This window comes from Cotesia glomerata, linkage group LG1 (genome assembly GCF_020080835.1).
Source record: "Cotesia glomerata isolate CgM1 linkage group LG1, MPM_Cglom_v2.3, whole genome shotgun sequence".
NCBI lineage: Eukaryota > Metazoa > Arthropoda > Insecta > Hymenoptera > Braconidae > Cotesia > Cotesia glomerata.
In genome coordinates, this window is record NC_058158.1 from 32,356,365 (window position 1) to 32,373,856 (window position 17,492).

General features: G+C 27.7%; 1 protein-coding gene across 3 annotated transcripts in view; it reads right to left on the bottom strand.

Annotated features, from left to right (window-relative positions):
- Positions 1-17,492, bottom strand: part of LOC123265979 — a 172,222-nt gene that overhangs the window by 40,095 nt on the left and 114,635 nt on the right. The window contains exon 1 of one of the 3 annotated variants that reach the window (XM_044729995.1): positions 5,332-5,533. The exons of the other annotated variants lie outside the window; for them this stretch is intronic. The gene's annotated coding sequence lies outside the window, so the exon portion shown is untranslated. Of the gene's footprint in view, positions 1-5,331; positions 5,534-17,492 lie in introns of those variants that run through there. 3 annotated transcript variants of the gene reach the window in all.

The window sequence follows — 17,492 nt, forward strand, 5'->3', positions numbered from 1 at the left end:
GATATCACCAATAATGTTTCCTTTTTCCGGTTTACGTGACTTCCGAATAATGTACACTATGGGTGAATAGAGACAGATAGAGATACTTGATGAGAATTTACGAATGTTTATAATCAGAGGATCGATCAACTCGTGAGACGAATTTAAACAAGTTAAACGAACCGATTCAAATACACTACCAATTTAGGAGTCTTGAGATGTTTTTAATATATGTTGATTTAAAGGAGAAAATAATCTTGTATTATAGATTTGTATAATGAACCGCTAAGTATACTTTTATTTTAATGACTTCAAATTTTAATGTTAATCCGATTTATCTTAACTCTCTGTTATTTATTATACAGATTATGATTTATTTCTTAATTCATCTTTGAAATTTTTATCTAGTCTATAGTTTGTTTTATTCTCAGTAACCCAGTTCACATTCAACATTGAAATACTTTTTTATTTTTTATAATTTTTTTTATAGACTCAGCTGATGTAACTTTTAATTTTTAACTTACTGCTTTAAAAATTAATAATTTTATCAACTCAAGACCTTATCTACACTTTTAGTGCTTAAAAAATTACATTGGATGCCATCGAGAAAATTAAAATCAAAAGACGTGTTCGAAAAATATTGAAGTTTACTAATTCCAAAAAAGATGGTTTTGAAATAATTTCAAATTTTTCAGTTGAGATAACTAAAAAATGAATCACTTGGTAAATTTTCAGGTTTTTTGAGCTCGAAAATAGCAAGAAATTTAATGAATCGTTTGAAGGGTCATCCACTTTCTGATTTTTTTCTATTTAATTTCCGCATGATACGTCAATACTCATCAATTTTATTTAATTTGGTTATTAATTAAAAATATCAATCATAATGTAATTATAAACTTTTTAATTGAATGAATTTTGTCTGCCGAAATAAAAATATGTACAAGAATAATTTGTAACGTATGTTGCAGTATTGATTCAGTGAATGTTTGACGTATGGAGAGAAAATATAAATTGAAACTGATGAAATTATTCCACATGTCGGTGGTATTTTAATATATTCATTAGAGACTTTATATTACCAACTACAAGTTGCAGAATCATAATTAGTACTAAATGAGATGTGTAGTTTATGAGCCAATTATTGGAATTAATGCAAATGTTTACTTGATTTTAATACACTATGGTTATATCCGAAAACAATTAATAAAGATCTATTGATATTATCTAGATAAATTTAATTCTTTTAATATTATAATAACAATAATAATGATAATGAAAGAGCAAAGTACCATCTGTTTTAAATTTACTAAAGTTTGCGGCATTGCATGAAAAGATAAATGTAAATATATAAATAATATTTTCACGTTTAAATTCAATACAATGTTATAAAATGGCTTAAAAATTCAATTAGTATCAAAATTTTATCGTTCGATTGCAAACAATTAACTATGGATTTATGTCACTTCCAATTTTACACAAACATTTGCATAAAAATAACACAAAAATTTATACTCTCTTACTGCATATTGTATTGAATTTTTATTGCTCATTACAAATCAATAAATTGTCATTTGTTTGAATAATCAGTACTTGAAGTTATAATTAAGACGAATAAATAATTAATTATTTGTGCTAGTAAATAATAACTTTAATGGTAGCAATTTATTAAAGAAACTAGACACGTTAACGATTGCTAATAATTTATGTACAGTAAGAGAGATCATAGAATAATTTGCATGGAATTAAATTAAAGTTTAACGGACATCCTTAGTAGCTACCAGTTACACTTGAATTAAATAAGGTGTTGAAATTCTTGGCGAGAAGTAAAAAAATTTTAATTAATCGTAATGTTTTAAGATATCATGTAAGTAATTTCACTCTTAGTTATTTAATTATCCTCATCATCTTCACTTATCACAATTCATCAGTTTAATTAAACGAATTTTTTAGTCTCTTATATAACAGTGTCTTTAAAAGCTGTGGTGTCATCTCTTGAGTGACGCCTACGCCGAGTAGAAGTTATTATTAGTATATGTATACGTTTTATAGAAACTGTCTTTCGTCAATGATCAATGAATCTTCAATATCATCATCGCATCTCATTGAACTACCAGTTATCCTTTTATATACACGCCTACTGCTACTCAATTTTTATTAAAACTTAATTACTGATGTTTCATATGACAAAAAAAAACACAATATTTTGTTAGTTACAAAAATTAACTGTTTGAAAAATTTTTAATAATGAATTCATTGTTTTATTCAATTATCGTTAGTTAATAATTTTAACATAGTTTAATTGTTAATATTTTAATTAATTAACAGTTGCTTGTTGACAGGCCTTTTATTTACTTATTTTCCATGTCAGTAGTCAATTAATCTCGCTAATTAACTTTAGTTATTTACAGAATTCAGTGAGAAGTAAAAAAAAATAAAAAAATAATCCCCTTGCTATGGGGTTTTGTCACGATGCAATAAATCAGTACACAAATGAGTAACAGGGAAAAATGAGTCATTTAAAGTTTTTATTGACCGAAATTTCAAGCGACGACATTGGTCTCTTCTATTACTGTAAGAAGAAACTGAATTAATATTTTTAACGTAATTATTCTTTTTTATCAATTTCAGAAATTGTATAAAGTTATAAATAATGCTGTAATTATGTTGAAATTTAAATTTTCATTGGTTTCTTAAAAAAAAAATCCATTTGTAAATGTTACTTTTAATTTTTTATAATGAAAGAAAAAAAAACAGATTGACAGCGCGATTAAATTACTCAATTGAAATAAAACGAATTCTCCAAATAAATTGACATTGGTTTTTTTTCCATTTAAAAAATTATTTATATTTTTATCTTGTTTAAAAAATAATTAAATTTAAAATGTGTGTAATTTAATAACAAATATGCATACATGTTTATTTAATAGAATTTTGTGTATAGAGAAAAATATTATTTTTTTTATAATTCTCTGTACTTTTATTTATATTAACATATTAATAATTGTATGTATAAAATAGTCAGCTAAAATACAGTTTCCACAAAATTTATAATTGATATTACTATTTCGAATATTAAATAGAACCGACTAATTAAATAAATTAAATGCATCACATTGAACGTTTATTTTAATTACCAATCAATATTAGTAAACAGAACAATCGGTAGTCTACCCCGATAATTATTAAACCAAAATTTAATTATCATACTTTCCGCATCATTATTCCATGTTTATAGCAAATAGAATTATAAATGAGACTACCGTGTGTATATTCCCGTGCGTATTGAATATCTGCACAGTAAAACGACGCAAAAATAGGATTAAAAAATTTCAAAGTGTTGTAATTCGAGTTGATAGATGAGATGCGTGGATGATTGGAAATATATTCTGTGGGCGCTGTTAATGTAATAGTGTGATTCTATACATACAGCATGTTTCATGTTTCATTACATTGCCAGAGAATTAATAAGCGAAAAAATTTTACTATTTCAATTTAAATTTATTTTCATTTTTTTTAACTGTCTCTGACTTATTTATATTCCATTCATCCACCCCAATGATAAATGCATTATTATTATCATTATTTATGATTTAAAATTTATATTATAATGTAAATCAACAAATTATTTCGCAACCGCTCCAATATTTTTTTTTTCATTTCATCAAATTGAATGACAATCACAATCACTGGATGAAATGTTATTTATTTATTGACAAAACAAAGTCTACGATAGTCAAAAAAATATTGCAAGTTAGAAAAAAGGGACGCTGGGTATATTCGCTCTCACTTCCGAGAACGGATCTTTAAGGAATGCGAGAGTACCAGGGCCGTGACAAGACATCTAAAAGGGCCGGTTGTTTATTGAATCACTCGGAATAGAAATTTAGTTATACGGTTAGCTATATAATACCATTTCTCTCTCTTACTCTACTTTCATCTCGATTCTAGAGCATTTCAAACCCAACCAAAAACCGAATAAAACCGCTCTATTGTATTTTAATTTAAAATAAATTCCATTGTATCCTTTTACAAATGTTACCTGGGATTAAAACAAAACGTTAATTGTTTATTTATTTTCCCGCAGCGTACATTATTATACAGTGTACCTGTACACCGATCTCGAAAATAATTTAGACAGCGCAGATACAATACAAGTGAAAGGCGCAATTAGACTAATAATAAATGTGGAGAACGAATTGTTCGAACGAATCTCCTTTCATTTATCCTGAATATGCAATAATCTGCATAGAAATAATCAGCTCCAGCTTTTATTCCATCCAGCACTTTACTTTACTTCTCAGATAGTATAGAGCTCCACTCTCCTCGCTGCATGGGGTTTTACTTGATGGGTCTTTAGTCTCTGGACCCACCGCACGTCACATATGTTTCTCACCCCTCATCCTTACTATACCCATTCTAATGCTTCTTTTCAGTTGTCATCATCCGGGAAAATTGTACGGAAATTTAAACAGCCATCCACTCCATATTATCCATTGACCATTATCTTATATCATCTGTTTATTTATACTCAAATAATTTTATTCAATTATTATTTTTACAGCTTTATTATCGTAATTCACTCTTAAAAAAATCTCTGCGGTTAAAACAAGTTTATTAGGTTTTATTTATTATATTATAACAGATATTAAATGTACACACATGGAAATAAAATGCTATCGAAATGAGCTTGTGGTGTAGTGGATGTGTAATGTATACACAGAATATATCAGACACATGCAATGTAATGGTTGTAGCTATTTGTGTAAAAGGTTATTTATTACTCTATCGTCAGTATAATCGGGCTGTACTGGCTCGGTTTGTGTGGGTGTTTGAATTGTCAAGAGTTAATGTTTGTGAAGATGTTTCGGACGTTGTGAAAATACGCACAACACGTCTGCTACTAAATTAATATCTCATTCTGATGTTTATTTAAATAATATATATTTTTAAATATTTGAAAAAATAAAATCATTCCACGAAAAAAAACTTTACAGCTTCCAAAATGTTTTTTTTTACAATAAATTAAGTTTATTTATTAGAGTAAATCCACAACACGCAACTCGATATTCTTTATAAAATAATAATAATATCTTAATGAAAAAACTCTTGATAATAAAAAATAAACGATATTTTTTAATATGTAGTTATTGTGAAATAACTAGTAGTATGTAACTGTTATTAATGAAACTATCAGTCAGGGTCGGCTATCGTTTCACCAGCAAGAGATCATTGGCATTAAATAAAATGTAATTATTTATTAAATTTATGTGTATGAAAATATAATCACTTCTTTATATAAAAAAATAAAACTAACACTAACTTTAAGTTATCTTAAAAATTAAACTTACTCACATTTTTAAATTTATAAAAATAAAAAGTTTATGTTCACAGTAAAAAAAACACTAAAAGTTTAATATTAAAATTTTGTGAATCCACAAATGATACGATTTTTATAATATATTATTCAGTATTATTATTATAAAGTTATATGAATACGAGTCGTTAAAAAACATTCACTGATGCGGATCATACGGAGCGCACGGAGAAACTGAACATAAAGGCATGGCTTTAGTATACTCAGGCCCCGATTGTATATAACTCCCACGTGGTTAGGCCCGCGTGTATACTTAATGTTTAAATGTGGGTCCCTGACCTACCGATCTCTATAGATGGGCTTGCTCATATTCGTATTTGTATTTGCTTACCCACCAATTTTTTTCACTACTTTTATTTATATTGCAGCTTAGAACATCACCATTGTTATTGTCTGCACGTTTATATTCTATTCAATGCTGCTTGTAATAACATTGATTGAAAATGTACTCGAGATAATGTAACTATGTATACGTTTATGTATTCTAACGAGTATGAAAATCTTTTATTCTATTATAATTGATTCGTTTTCAACTGGTTATTTATCTGATGCATTTTTAGATTATTAAAATAAAAAAAGCATGACGTTTTTAGAAAATGATTTTTATTTAAAAAAAAAAAAAATTGGATTTCAAAATTTTTTTCTATTTTGAACAAGTTTTAGAAAATGTTTCATCTAAAATTTTAAAATAATATTTATAAGTTGCATTAAAAAATAAATTGCTGTATTCCATTGCGTAAGCAATGAAAAATAAAATAATACATATTTACGGACTTGTTAAAGTATTGAATCGCGTTCAAGCATTGTTGTTATTTACCTTATAAGGTGAATTGCACAATTTACTGTTAAATTGAAAAATAACAAAGCAGTACAATTTTTGTTATTGTGTAAAATTTTGATTTAATTTGTGTTGCAAATTATCCTATAATGCGTTGATATTACGAACTGATAACAAAACATACAGCATAAATTTCTGTGCGTAAAATGTTAATTTTATTTCTATTATTTTTAATTTATGTAGAAGATAATATTCTCAAATTTAATTATAGTTATCTAATTTTATTTAAAAATTCGTAACTTAAACTTTTAAGAAGAAATATTGTCCAATAAAAAACATGTTATCGAAAGTAATTTCATTAAAAATAATAATAAACTTTTAATAATTTGGCTCTAACTGGGTTTCGAAATTGGGTAGCCACTCTCTTTTGCGCATTTGCCAATTCATAATTGATATTTACCAGGAGCGATAAATTTCTACCAATATGATAATGATAATGATAATTGTTAATAACTTAATTGGCAAATTTCAGTACTAGATCCCGAGATATATTATAGATTATAAAAACTAAGGATATCTGTTAGAAAATTTTCTAACAGTTAATGAATTATAATAATATGGTGTTATCATCTTGAAAGCAGCAGGTTACGCATCACTGGAAGAGATATTGAGTTTTTATACTTAACTTAGTTAGTATAATATAACGGTAACCGCAGTATCACATTACAAACCGGAAAAGATCTAGGATCGTATCAAAATTAAGGTTATCGTTAGCCAACTATGAGATAAAATATATAACCCCGATAATTTGAGGGAAACAGACTAGATAGCACTACACGTTTTTCTGTTTTTATCCGGACACATTATTAATGCGTTTCAATTTCTCATTGTAAACACCCTGAATTACAATAATACTTTTATTTTTTTTCTTAATACATTACTCCCATTCAGTGTTGTTCGTTTTTTATCCGTTCAGTAATTCATTTAATATCGGATAATTATAAAACTTTCTTATATTTTAAATTACTCATTCTTATTACTTGTATATTGCAACAAAGTGGAAATCGAGAAAATTAAACTTTTAGTTTTTAAAAGTGATAGTTTTTTTTTTTATTGTTTTCATTCTGCTGCTAATAAATAAATGCATCGCTAACTGCTGTTTTTTGAAACTAACACAAGGCCTAACATATTTTTCTAGATCTAAAATTAAATTTATGTTTATTTTTATTTTTTGTTACATCTGGTATTATGAGTAATTTTTTTTTTTTTTTAATTATTACACTCATTATTTATTTACGTTTACGCCTTACGTAACAAAATCTGAGTCACTGTCATTTGCGCGGGTTTTTATATTATCTTGAAATGACAGTTTTTACATCTTAAGTTTTTAAAAATAATTACCCGTGTATTTCAGCTAATCTATTTCTATATGAACATATTATGTACTCATGTTTATAACCTCATATATTAAATTGTATGTAATCAATCTGTATTTGAAATTGCTATTTGGTCTGTGCCTTGGCATAAACTAAACAAAATCTAAATCTAAATCTAAATAAAAAAATTAATTAGAACAGTTATTTGTATTTTTAAAAAAACTGTTTTTTTAAATCGTAGCTTACTATATTAAAAAATAAATAATAATAATAATAACAGTAATAAATTAAAAAAATTGATCAGAAGAGTAGCAGTAATTCATTTCAATAAAAAATATTTCTGTAAATAAAAATAAAACTCAATTTTTTACTGCTAAAAATAATAAAAAACCGATTGTAAATAAACGGGTTGAAGGCCATAAATTAGCCAAGTTCTATTCAGCGAATTTATGTAAAAAATTTAACTATCATCGGATTTTTTGTCCACACCCGAAAATTTTAATAGATTATTTATTTTTTGAATTTACGAGTCGGTTTATTTTTGGGCGGTGTATTGAATGAAAGTAGTTGTCATGTGCTCGAGATTATTGCATGCTATAACGAATCCTACAGCTAATATAACGAAGCGTATGCAAATGTGGATGTAAAAACGCAGTTTTTAGTCGCATAGTCCTATTATATATATCCGCGATACGACTCTACTGCTGCGGCACCAGTATTAGTGGACTGTTTAGTATTTAGAGCTGTTATATGTTGTGTATATGCTACACACATTCTTAATATACACTGTGGTGTGTATGGTGTCCATATTCACACGTGCATGCTGAACAAGAGTATACACAATACATGGATGTTGTTTATTGTAAGTCTCATACGTGCATTTATTGTGTGCATTCTCTTTTGTTCCGCATTAAGCTATTGTGGATTGTAGATGCTAAAGAATGCTCAGAGTCATACGATACCAGATGTTTATTCAATTGTCCAGCTCTTCACTTTTAATTCCTGCTTTTTTTTAATCGTCAAAATAATAATAACATTTATAATGCACGTAATTAAGCTTAATTGAAATTTAATGTATCTTTTAATTAAAAAGCGTGTTAAAATGACGTTAATATCTGATATTGTTCCTTGAAACTTTAATTATATTAACACAGAAAATCCAAATATATTTCATTAATATCATTGATAATTATCAATTATAATTTTTAATCAATTAATTCAATTTATTATTTTGAAAGCTTTCGAATTAATAATAGTTAATTATATCCACTGCGACTAACAAGCATCAATTAATTAATATATTTTCAATCAATATTAATCAATTATATAATCACTCTTTTTCAAAAGATTAGAATTAATATTGTAAAAATTCAATGAAAAACCGGACTCAAAATTGAGTACTTAAGTAGAATTTTAATCAGTGTATACTGAATGTTTCAATTCATAAAATAAAGAATGAGCTTTGGGTACTTACTCTTACAATTTCCAAAAATCGTTTATCTAATAAAACGAAATAGCATAGAAACTAATATAATATATGTACGAATAATTTTAATACACAAGTGTGAAGTTTACGAAGCGTCAACCGAGTGTACCAATTCACACTGGTGTATTATAATTATTCGTACATACTAACTCAAATAGTTTTAGTAACACATGTTCAAAGAATCACCCCGTAATGTTTCTGCAGAAAGCAGCTTCAATTCCGCGGGCGTTCTATTCAGAAATTGAATTTTGCGTATTCACTCAGTGGTATGCATTTTATCAATAGTAATGATCATGATTATTATTATTATATTAATTATTATAAGTATGAAAATGTTATATGGTTTTGTTGTATCTAGGATTAAATTTAAATCCAAAAATCTTTTACCAAACTCTGCGTCGACACAAACTGCATATTTTCATGATGCATATGAATGCACAGGAAATAATTGTGACTTATATATCTCATACGTATGAACGTTCCCATTAGTAAACGTCGTAATTTTCAGGTAGTGTTATAGAATTGTCAAAAAAACAGTTCAAATATTTTTATTACTTTTTTATTTAAAACTAATTAAATAATTTTACTATGTGTAAAATTTTATTTTATAATTTAGGAAGAAAATTTTGAAATGTTTCAGTTTTTGGATTTCTCATAGATCGATTTTCTTAATTTTTTTTTTTTCAAAGCAATTTTTGCACAATGAAATTTATTAAATAAATACACAGAATGTCTCTGTACAAAGTAAATATGAAGTATGTGTTGTTTTACTATTATTAAGACTATTGCTTGAGCGGATCACATGAAGCTAAGGTTTACTAATGAGAACTACAATTAAACAAAACCAACATATAAAGTAATTGAACTAATTAAAAAATTTGAAATTATTTACGAATAATGGTAACCAGAATAAATAATGGTAACCAGAATAAAATTTTTATGAAATTTCGGTACTGCAAATTATGTAAATTTTCTTTATTACGGAATAATTATTTCACTTTATTTAATCAAGATAATTGAGTCATACGTTTGATGGCGATGAGTAAACTTTGAAAATTCAGAGTAATTCATGATTTTACTGCTTACGAAAATTACGTCAAGAACGACGAGTGATAATGATTGTCGTAATAAACGTATAATGATATATTTGCATCCCTACTATGCCGTAAGTATAAGTATATAAAATGAGTTTCACCCAAATTATGCAGCATCATTATTTATCCACCGCAAAAAGCACTCTTATTATCAGAGTCTAATATCACGAGTGTTTTTTCTACAGCGAAGATGTAATAAGGTGGTGAAATTATTTGGTGGTGTTGTTACTTGATTGTGTTTAATTAGGGTAGACTTGTAATTGGGTAGGGCTATTTATTGGTAGGAATGTTATGGTAGAGTTCGCTAGGGTAGAGTTGTTATTTGGTGGATATCGGGCCGTTTACGCCAGGGATATTAATGACCCTTTGACCATTATTTTACAGTACGGTAAATTTTAGATTATACACTATGACCATGATGATTGACAATAATTATCGACGATAACTATCACCCACAGGATGATAATAATTATCAGAATTAATAATTTAAACAGTCGCAATTATTAAAATTGTCATTTAAAGTGTTATGAACTGAAATCGAAAGTTTAAATTTGAAAAATGAAACCACCAGTTTGATAAATGAAACCCTTTAAAATTATACCTTATCACTAGTCTAAAAAGCCAGAGCCCGGAAATCATAGGTCTGGAGGCCAAAAGACCCTCTTGCAGCCATTCATTCATTTTAATGCATCGGAGTTGGAAAATTAAATTCTTTAGTCATTCCTAACTAGAATATTAATAAGTTTAAAGTCACTTTCTTTTATTTTTTCTATTATAATGCTTCAAAAGACTTTAATTTCCATTTTTTTTATACTAATGTTCATCTCACTCGACACGATTAATTATCATTAAAAAAAATTTGAATAAAATAGTTTTTAATGAAATTAAATCCTCTGAATGTTACTTTTTATGAGAGTTCATAAATCGTCTTAAATCGCTCATTTCCGAAAATGCCATGGTCTATATAATAACAAGTTCCCTGATTAAAAAAAAGTATTGAGACAAAGAAAAAAGTATTGGTTTTCCAGTCAATCCAATACTTTTCAATAATTTTGTCTTTGTCTTAATACTTTTTTTTATTCAGGGTTTGTTCTTTTAGTTTTGGTTTTCACTCTACTTTGGTCTACTAATTATTATCTACTTTAGCAAATTGATACAATTTTTAAAATAAAAAACTAACTGTCCTAAAATTATATCCAGTATAATAGTAAATTCATTAACAACTTTTATTAAATTTATATATCCAACTATAATTAATATAGACGATTTTTTTATCTAATGATGATTAAACCATTACTTTCAACTGATGGCACTATTGACTGATATTTAAATTATTCCTTTTAATATGATTTCTATAAAATATTTATGATTGATATATTAAAATATTTGCGAAATAAATTTTTGGAAATTTATACTAATTTTTGCAACTAAAATTTTTAAATGTTTTCTATTGGCTCTTTGATAAATAGAGTAGTAACTCACCTTATCATTACTCGGTAACGTAGATCAGCTGCTTTTAGAAATCTGCCCGACTAATTGTAATCAAAATAATTATTCGCATATTAAAAATATAAAATCATATGATAAATTTGTTTATTATAAAAATTTTCTCTTTGATCGCTTATTAGTAAAGTCTAAATCTTTAATAAAAATAAGACATAGTTATCTAGCTTTTGATAGTTTCCTCTCGGCATTTGAAGCTTCTCGAGACTCAATTAATTGATTCTTGATATTTTGTGCTTCTTCTAATTCATGAGTCGAAGAGATATGATTAAGTTCTCCGTAATTATTTTTGGGTGTTGTTTTCGTAGAAGTATTTCCGTCAATCAGTCGTGTCTGAATAAATCAAAGAGGATTTTAATTGATGCATTAGCTAAATTGATATCGACGGTACTCTAACGCAAGCTCATATGTATTTCGAAAGTCCATATATTTTTAGAGATCAATAATATTTTATTTGGATAGTTTAGTTTTTTGAAAAGAAAAAAAAAATTTGGTTTGAAATTATTTAAATAATTTTGGAATATGAAAACAATTATTGAAAATTTCTTAAAAATTTCTTAATTATTAAAAATTACGATAATGCGTTAAAGTACTGTTGATACAAAGAAATCAGTATCAAATTTATAGAAACAAATGTTATAACTTAGACAATTAAAAAAAATTAATAGAGCAAAACGCATAAAAATTACGTGAGATTCATCAGAACAGTCCTGCATCTTCACCATCGAACCATTACACAAATTGCAACATACGACAATGGGAAAGGTTAAAAAAAATGTCAAGTTGAGGAAAAATTCCAGCTTTCTACCAAAAAAAATTTTACCCCAATGTAATAAATAACAATATGAATGACTCATAGTCGACAGTTATAGTTAATAGTTATCATAGTTAATTTATAAGAAAAAATTTATTACCTACTACAGATGCGAATAGTTTGCGGTCGATCCGATTTGCGAAATATATCTATACTTCTACCGGAATCCCGAGATGAAATATCCTCTTCTGCACAACTGCCGTTCACCAGAACATTCAAACCCCATTGACTAACTCCGGGTATGCAGAATCCAATAATCCACTTTAAGATACCTGTAAATTATTGTCTATTGTCGAATATTATCTTTTGATATATTATTGTAAGCTATGGTTATAACTTATGGGATATGAGATATAAAGTTACCCAACAAGAGTAAAAGCGCAATAGTCAGGGAAGTGTAGACCAAAATAGCTTCCGAAAGATTCATCAGTTATTGAAGATAAAATTTTTATTGTAGCTTTCAAATGCCGATTTCAGTCGATAGACAGAGTGTTACCATTTGATGTAATCTTATGATTATAAAATATTAAAAAATTCAGGATTCACTATTAAATATTGCGGTGGAAGATATTAATATAAATATGATGAATGCTTCCTTGCTAAAAAACTGTTAGACATGTTTGAGGTTACTCTACTTTATTCAAAACAATTGATTGTATAAATAGTTATTTTCACATGATGTAAATCAACTGAAAGAGCAAAAGTTTATTCAAATATAATATTTTAATATTCTATATAATATCATTAAAGTTTGTTTTTCTGGGAGTGAAATATTTGTTGAAAAGCTGGTTAGGCAAAAGTTTTTAAAAGGTTTTTAATTTATTAAAGCGAATAGAAGTCATTTTTGATGCTGCATAAATTTTTCGAGGATGTTTTATTTTTTTTTTTCAGTATTTTTTTTATGAAAAAATGTCTGTTACAATCGTAGGGTGGTGAGTACCGTAGATACTGACAAGCACCGACAATAAATCTTTTGCCATTTAAATCCTGGGTTTGAAATGCCGCTAGTTGTAAGAACATTCGAGATAATAGAAAGGTTGAAGGATTTTTTGAGATAATGCTGATGATAAAAAAATATAGAATATTGTTGTACATAATTTGACTTTTTTATCAATTTTTTTTATCCTAGAAAGTTAAAATAAAATTTGATAAACAGTATAAAGATAAAATTGGAAAATAAGAAACATTAAATTAAACACAATATAACCATTCGAATTTAATTAGAGATTGAGATTACCAATTATTAATTGAACTCTTCAAGATTTTTTTTAGTTCATACATTGATAGAAAAATTATTTTGGTTCAAGAAAAAAAATTTTAGCCCAAGAAAATTATTTTAAAAAGTGAAGTAAGTACATATTATAAAATAATTATTTAGTCACGAATTTCCTAACACTTGATTCAGTTCACAAAATCTAAGCTCTAACATTGACCAATGCCGAGAAATTTGGCACGAGGATTCGACCATTTTGTTTATATAGAATAATTAAAGACGACTTAAACTGTAAACCTCTTAAGGATTTTTTTTTTTTACTTTATTTAGTCTTTTTTGTAAATAATACTAGACGAGATATATTTGTGTATATATATTAGGGTGTCCGTTATTTATCAAGTTGATTTTTTTTTCGTTGACGCCCCCTGGATTTTTAGTTCTTGACCTAAAAAAAAATATCCTATGTAAATAAGCTCTTTATTACCAAATTAAACCTTGCCCCAATCGAGTTACATTTCCCATTTAAATAACATGGGAATTTGCAACTTTTTGTTATTAATTTTTTTCCACTAAAACAAATGCCACTACGACTATTATCGATGCATATTCTGATAGAAAATTAAATGCTTTACAAAAAAATTCTCTTATAATTTTTCGACAAAATCATTCCTTCAAGAGTTATTCGTAGTTTAAGTTATGTTTATAGTGATTATCATCGTTTTTCAGTCTTGCTATAAAATTTCATGTGTTATAATCATTTATTTCATCTATAAATGTTCCAAAAATTTGATAAAAAAGATTTATAGTTACCGTAACATTAACAATATTGTTAATGTTACGATGTATTGAATACATTCTTGATAATATAGCCGCATATTTGTATTTTTTCTGTCTCTAATCACATTTATTTGTTAAGCAATTTTTAGTCGCATTATGATAAGTATTTTTGTTTTCATGAATAATTTGCACTAAATATTGTTTTTGTTCTATTTCATGACTTAAAATGTTGATATATTCTTGAATTAATTGAAGCGCTCTTTCAACTACATCGTTAACAACCCATGTAGGAAAGTATGGCGGGCCCAGGCTTGGCCCAACTATGGACAACTCTGGGCAAGGCTTGTAAACCAGAGTTGGCCCAGTCTTGGTTTAAGTCTGGAATGTTAACGCTGGCCCAAGCCTGGTTACCAGGACTGGCCCATGCCTGGCTACCAGGACTGGCCCATGCTATTTGATAAATAATGAATTATTTAAGGTTTCATTTTTTTATTTTAATTTTTAAGTAGAGCTAACGCAAATTTAGAGAATTTGACTGTTTATTTAGACCTAAATTCTACTAATTATAGAAATAACGTGAAAATAACATTTGCCTTAACCGAGATTTGAACCCAAGCCGCACGCTTGCCAGACCGATAACTAACCTCTGCGGCGTACGACCGATAAGTTGATTCACATCTCATCATTCACATAAAATAAATTTATATGATGACGAAGTGTGACGGTTTATATTATTTATATAATTTATGTTATTTAATATTATATTTTGATGAAAATCAACTGTTTTTTACAAATGTTTATTACTCAAAAAAATGCAAGAGTTAAGTTCTTATATAACTTTAGACTTTGTACATTGTTCTGTATATTTTCTTAACACTTTATTGGAAATTTTAATGTTAAAAATTATCAATATTAAAAATTCAACTGTAAATTATTATATTTTAATTTTTTTAAGACCATATCAATTTTGACGATACGTAATTATATTGGTTCAATAATAAATTTTCAATTTTAGCATTTGCTAACAAATATTCGTTAAACAATAAATATTTACTGTTTAAAATTCTATTACTTGATGATTAATTAACTTTGGATTTTCCATTGAATGGCCAAGGCTAGGTAACCCAATTCTGGCTTAAGTATGGGTTGCCATTCAACGGCCATGGCTAGGCTTCCCAGCCTTGGCCCAGGCTCGGGTAATCATTGGACTAGCCAAGGCTTGGTTGCCCAGTCTTGGCCCAAGGCTGGGGTTCTCTTACCTCGGCCATTCTATGGCGAACCAGTCTTGGCCCAACGCTGGGTCCTCTTGCTTTGGCCATTCTATGGCAAACCAGTGTTGGCTCAGGCTCAAATAATCATAGGGCCGGCCGAGGCTTAGTTGCCCAGTCTTGGCCCAGGCTCGGGTAATCATTGGGTTGGCCAAGGCTGATTACCCAGTCTTGGCCCAAGCATGGGTCAATATCGGTGCACCAAGCTTGGTTGCCCAGTACTGGGCCAGGCACGGCCCCGTCAATCAACTCTGGCAGTTCCTACATGGGAACTTGTAGATTATTAACGATGTGTAATCCTTCCAAACAATCATTATTGGTGGTCCATGTCTCAAAGTTAACCTCTTGGAAATTTTTATTTATGTTGAATCGAACAAAAAATTTAATTGAATTTGAATTGATAAAAATCAATTTATTTAACAAAAAAATCAATGTTTTTTGTAACTTCCCGCTAAGAAAATAGAAAATTTTCAAAAATCGGGAAGTTATTTTTTTGTAAATTGATAATTTCATTATCTGAATTAACTTTATAGCGTTTAAGGGGAATGAAAATCGAAATTTTCATCACATTTTAATGGCTTTAATCATTTGTCGTTTTACGTGAAGTGATATATTTGGATCAATAAAAGCCAAAGCAAATTTTTCACCAGTTAAATACCACAGATGGTTTTTGAATTTGTGCAATACTGCCTCAGAAATTTTCTTATTAGTTGTCCTGTATTGATACACATTCTTCATATAATTTAAATCTTGATATGAAGTTGATGCTGCAAGAGGTGTCACAAACCAAAATTACACATAAACAAATACCATGAATGAACAAATATCCAAAAGATTTTGTTGCGCTTCAAGATCTAACTTGAAAATGAATCGCTTTTGACATCCAACGTGCATGGTGAAATGCACCTGGCTTGTAAAATTTGATCTGATCAGCACTCTAATAATGCGACTAAAAATTGCTTAACGAATAAACGTGAATAAAGACAGAAAAAATACAAATAATTATTTGTAAAATGGCTTAAGCGGCAATATTATTAAAATTGTATTCAATACATCGTATTGTTAACGTTACAGTAACTATTAATCTTTTTAATAAAATTTTTGGAACATTTATAGGTGAAATAAATGATTATAACACATAAAACTTGATAGCAAGACTGAAAAACTATGATAATAACTATAAACACAACAAGTCAAGAACTGAAAATCTAGGGGGCATCAGCGAAAAAAAAAATCAACTTGGTAAATAACGGACACCCTAATATATATAGACAAGTATGTCTGTGTACTATATGATGAAAACTCTTGACAAGTTGGTTTTATTATAGAGTAATACAATGGGAATACCAATACAATAACCCGACTTGGATCTATAGTGTACAGTGTGGCTTCATTGAACTCTTTGCCATTTATATCTACGTTCTATAAAATCTTTCTTACATTAATATTATTTGAGTCAGATATGAAATAATATCACTGAGATTGTTGTTTCACTGCAATGGTCTTCGGTATGATATTGAATTTTATATATATTAGAGCTAGTCAAATATTTACGTTTTAAAGATGTAATCATCTTGTTGGATTGAGCAACTCGCAAAATAATAAACCGTTCTTACGTTATAAAATGAATAGACTCTTGTGATAAATACGGAGACAAGAGATTAATTTCTTATGTAGAGAGTAATAGAAGTTACTTCATATTTGATCATCCTTAAGTTTCTTACGTTTGCTTATGTCATCCAAAAAAACTTTCTAAAAAAAAATTATAAATAAGTAATTCGATCATTTTATGTCTTGAATTAGCTGTTATTTATTTTGTATTACTCATGC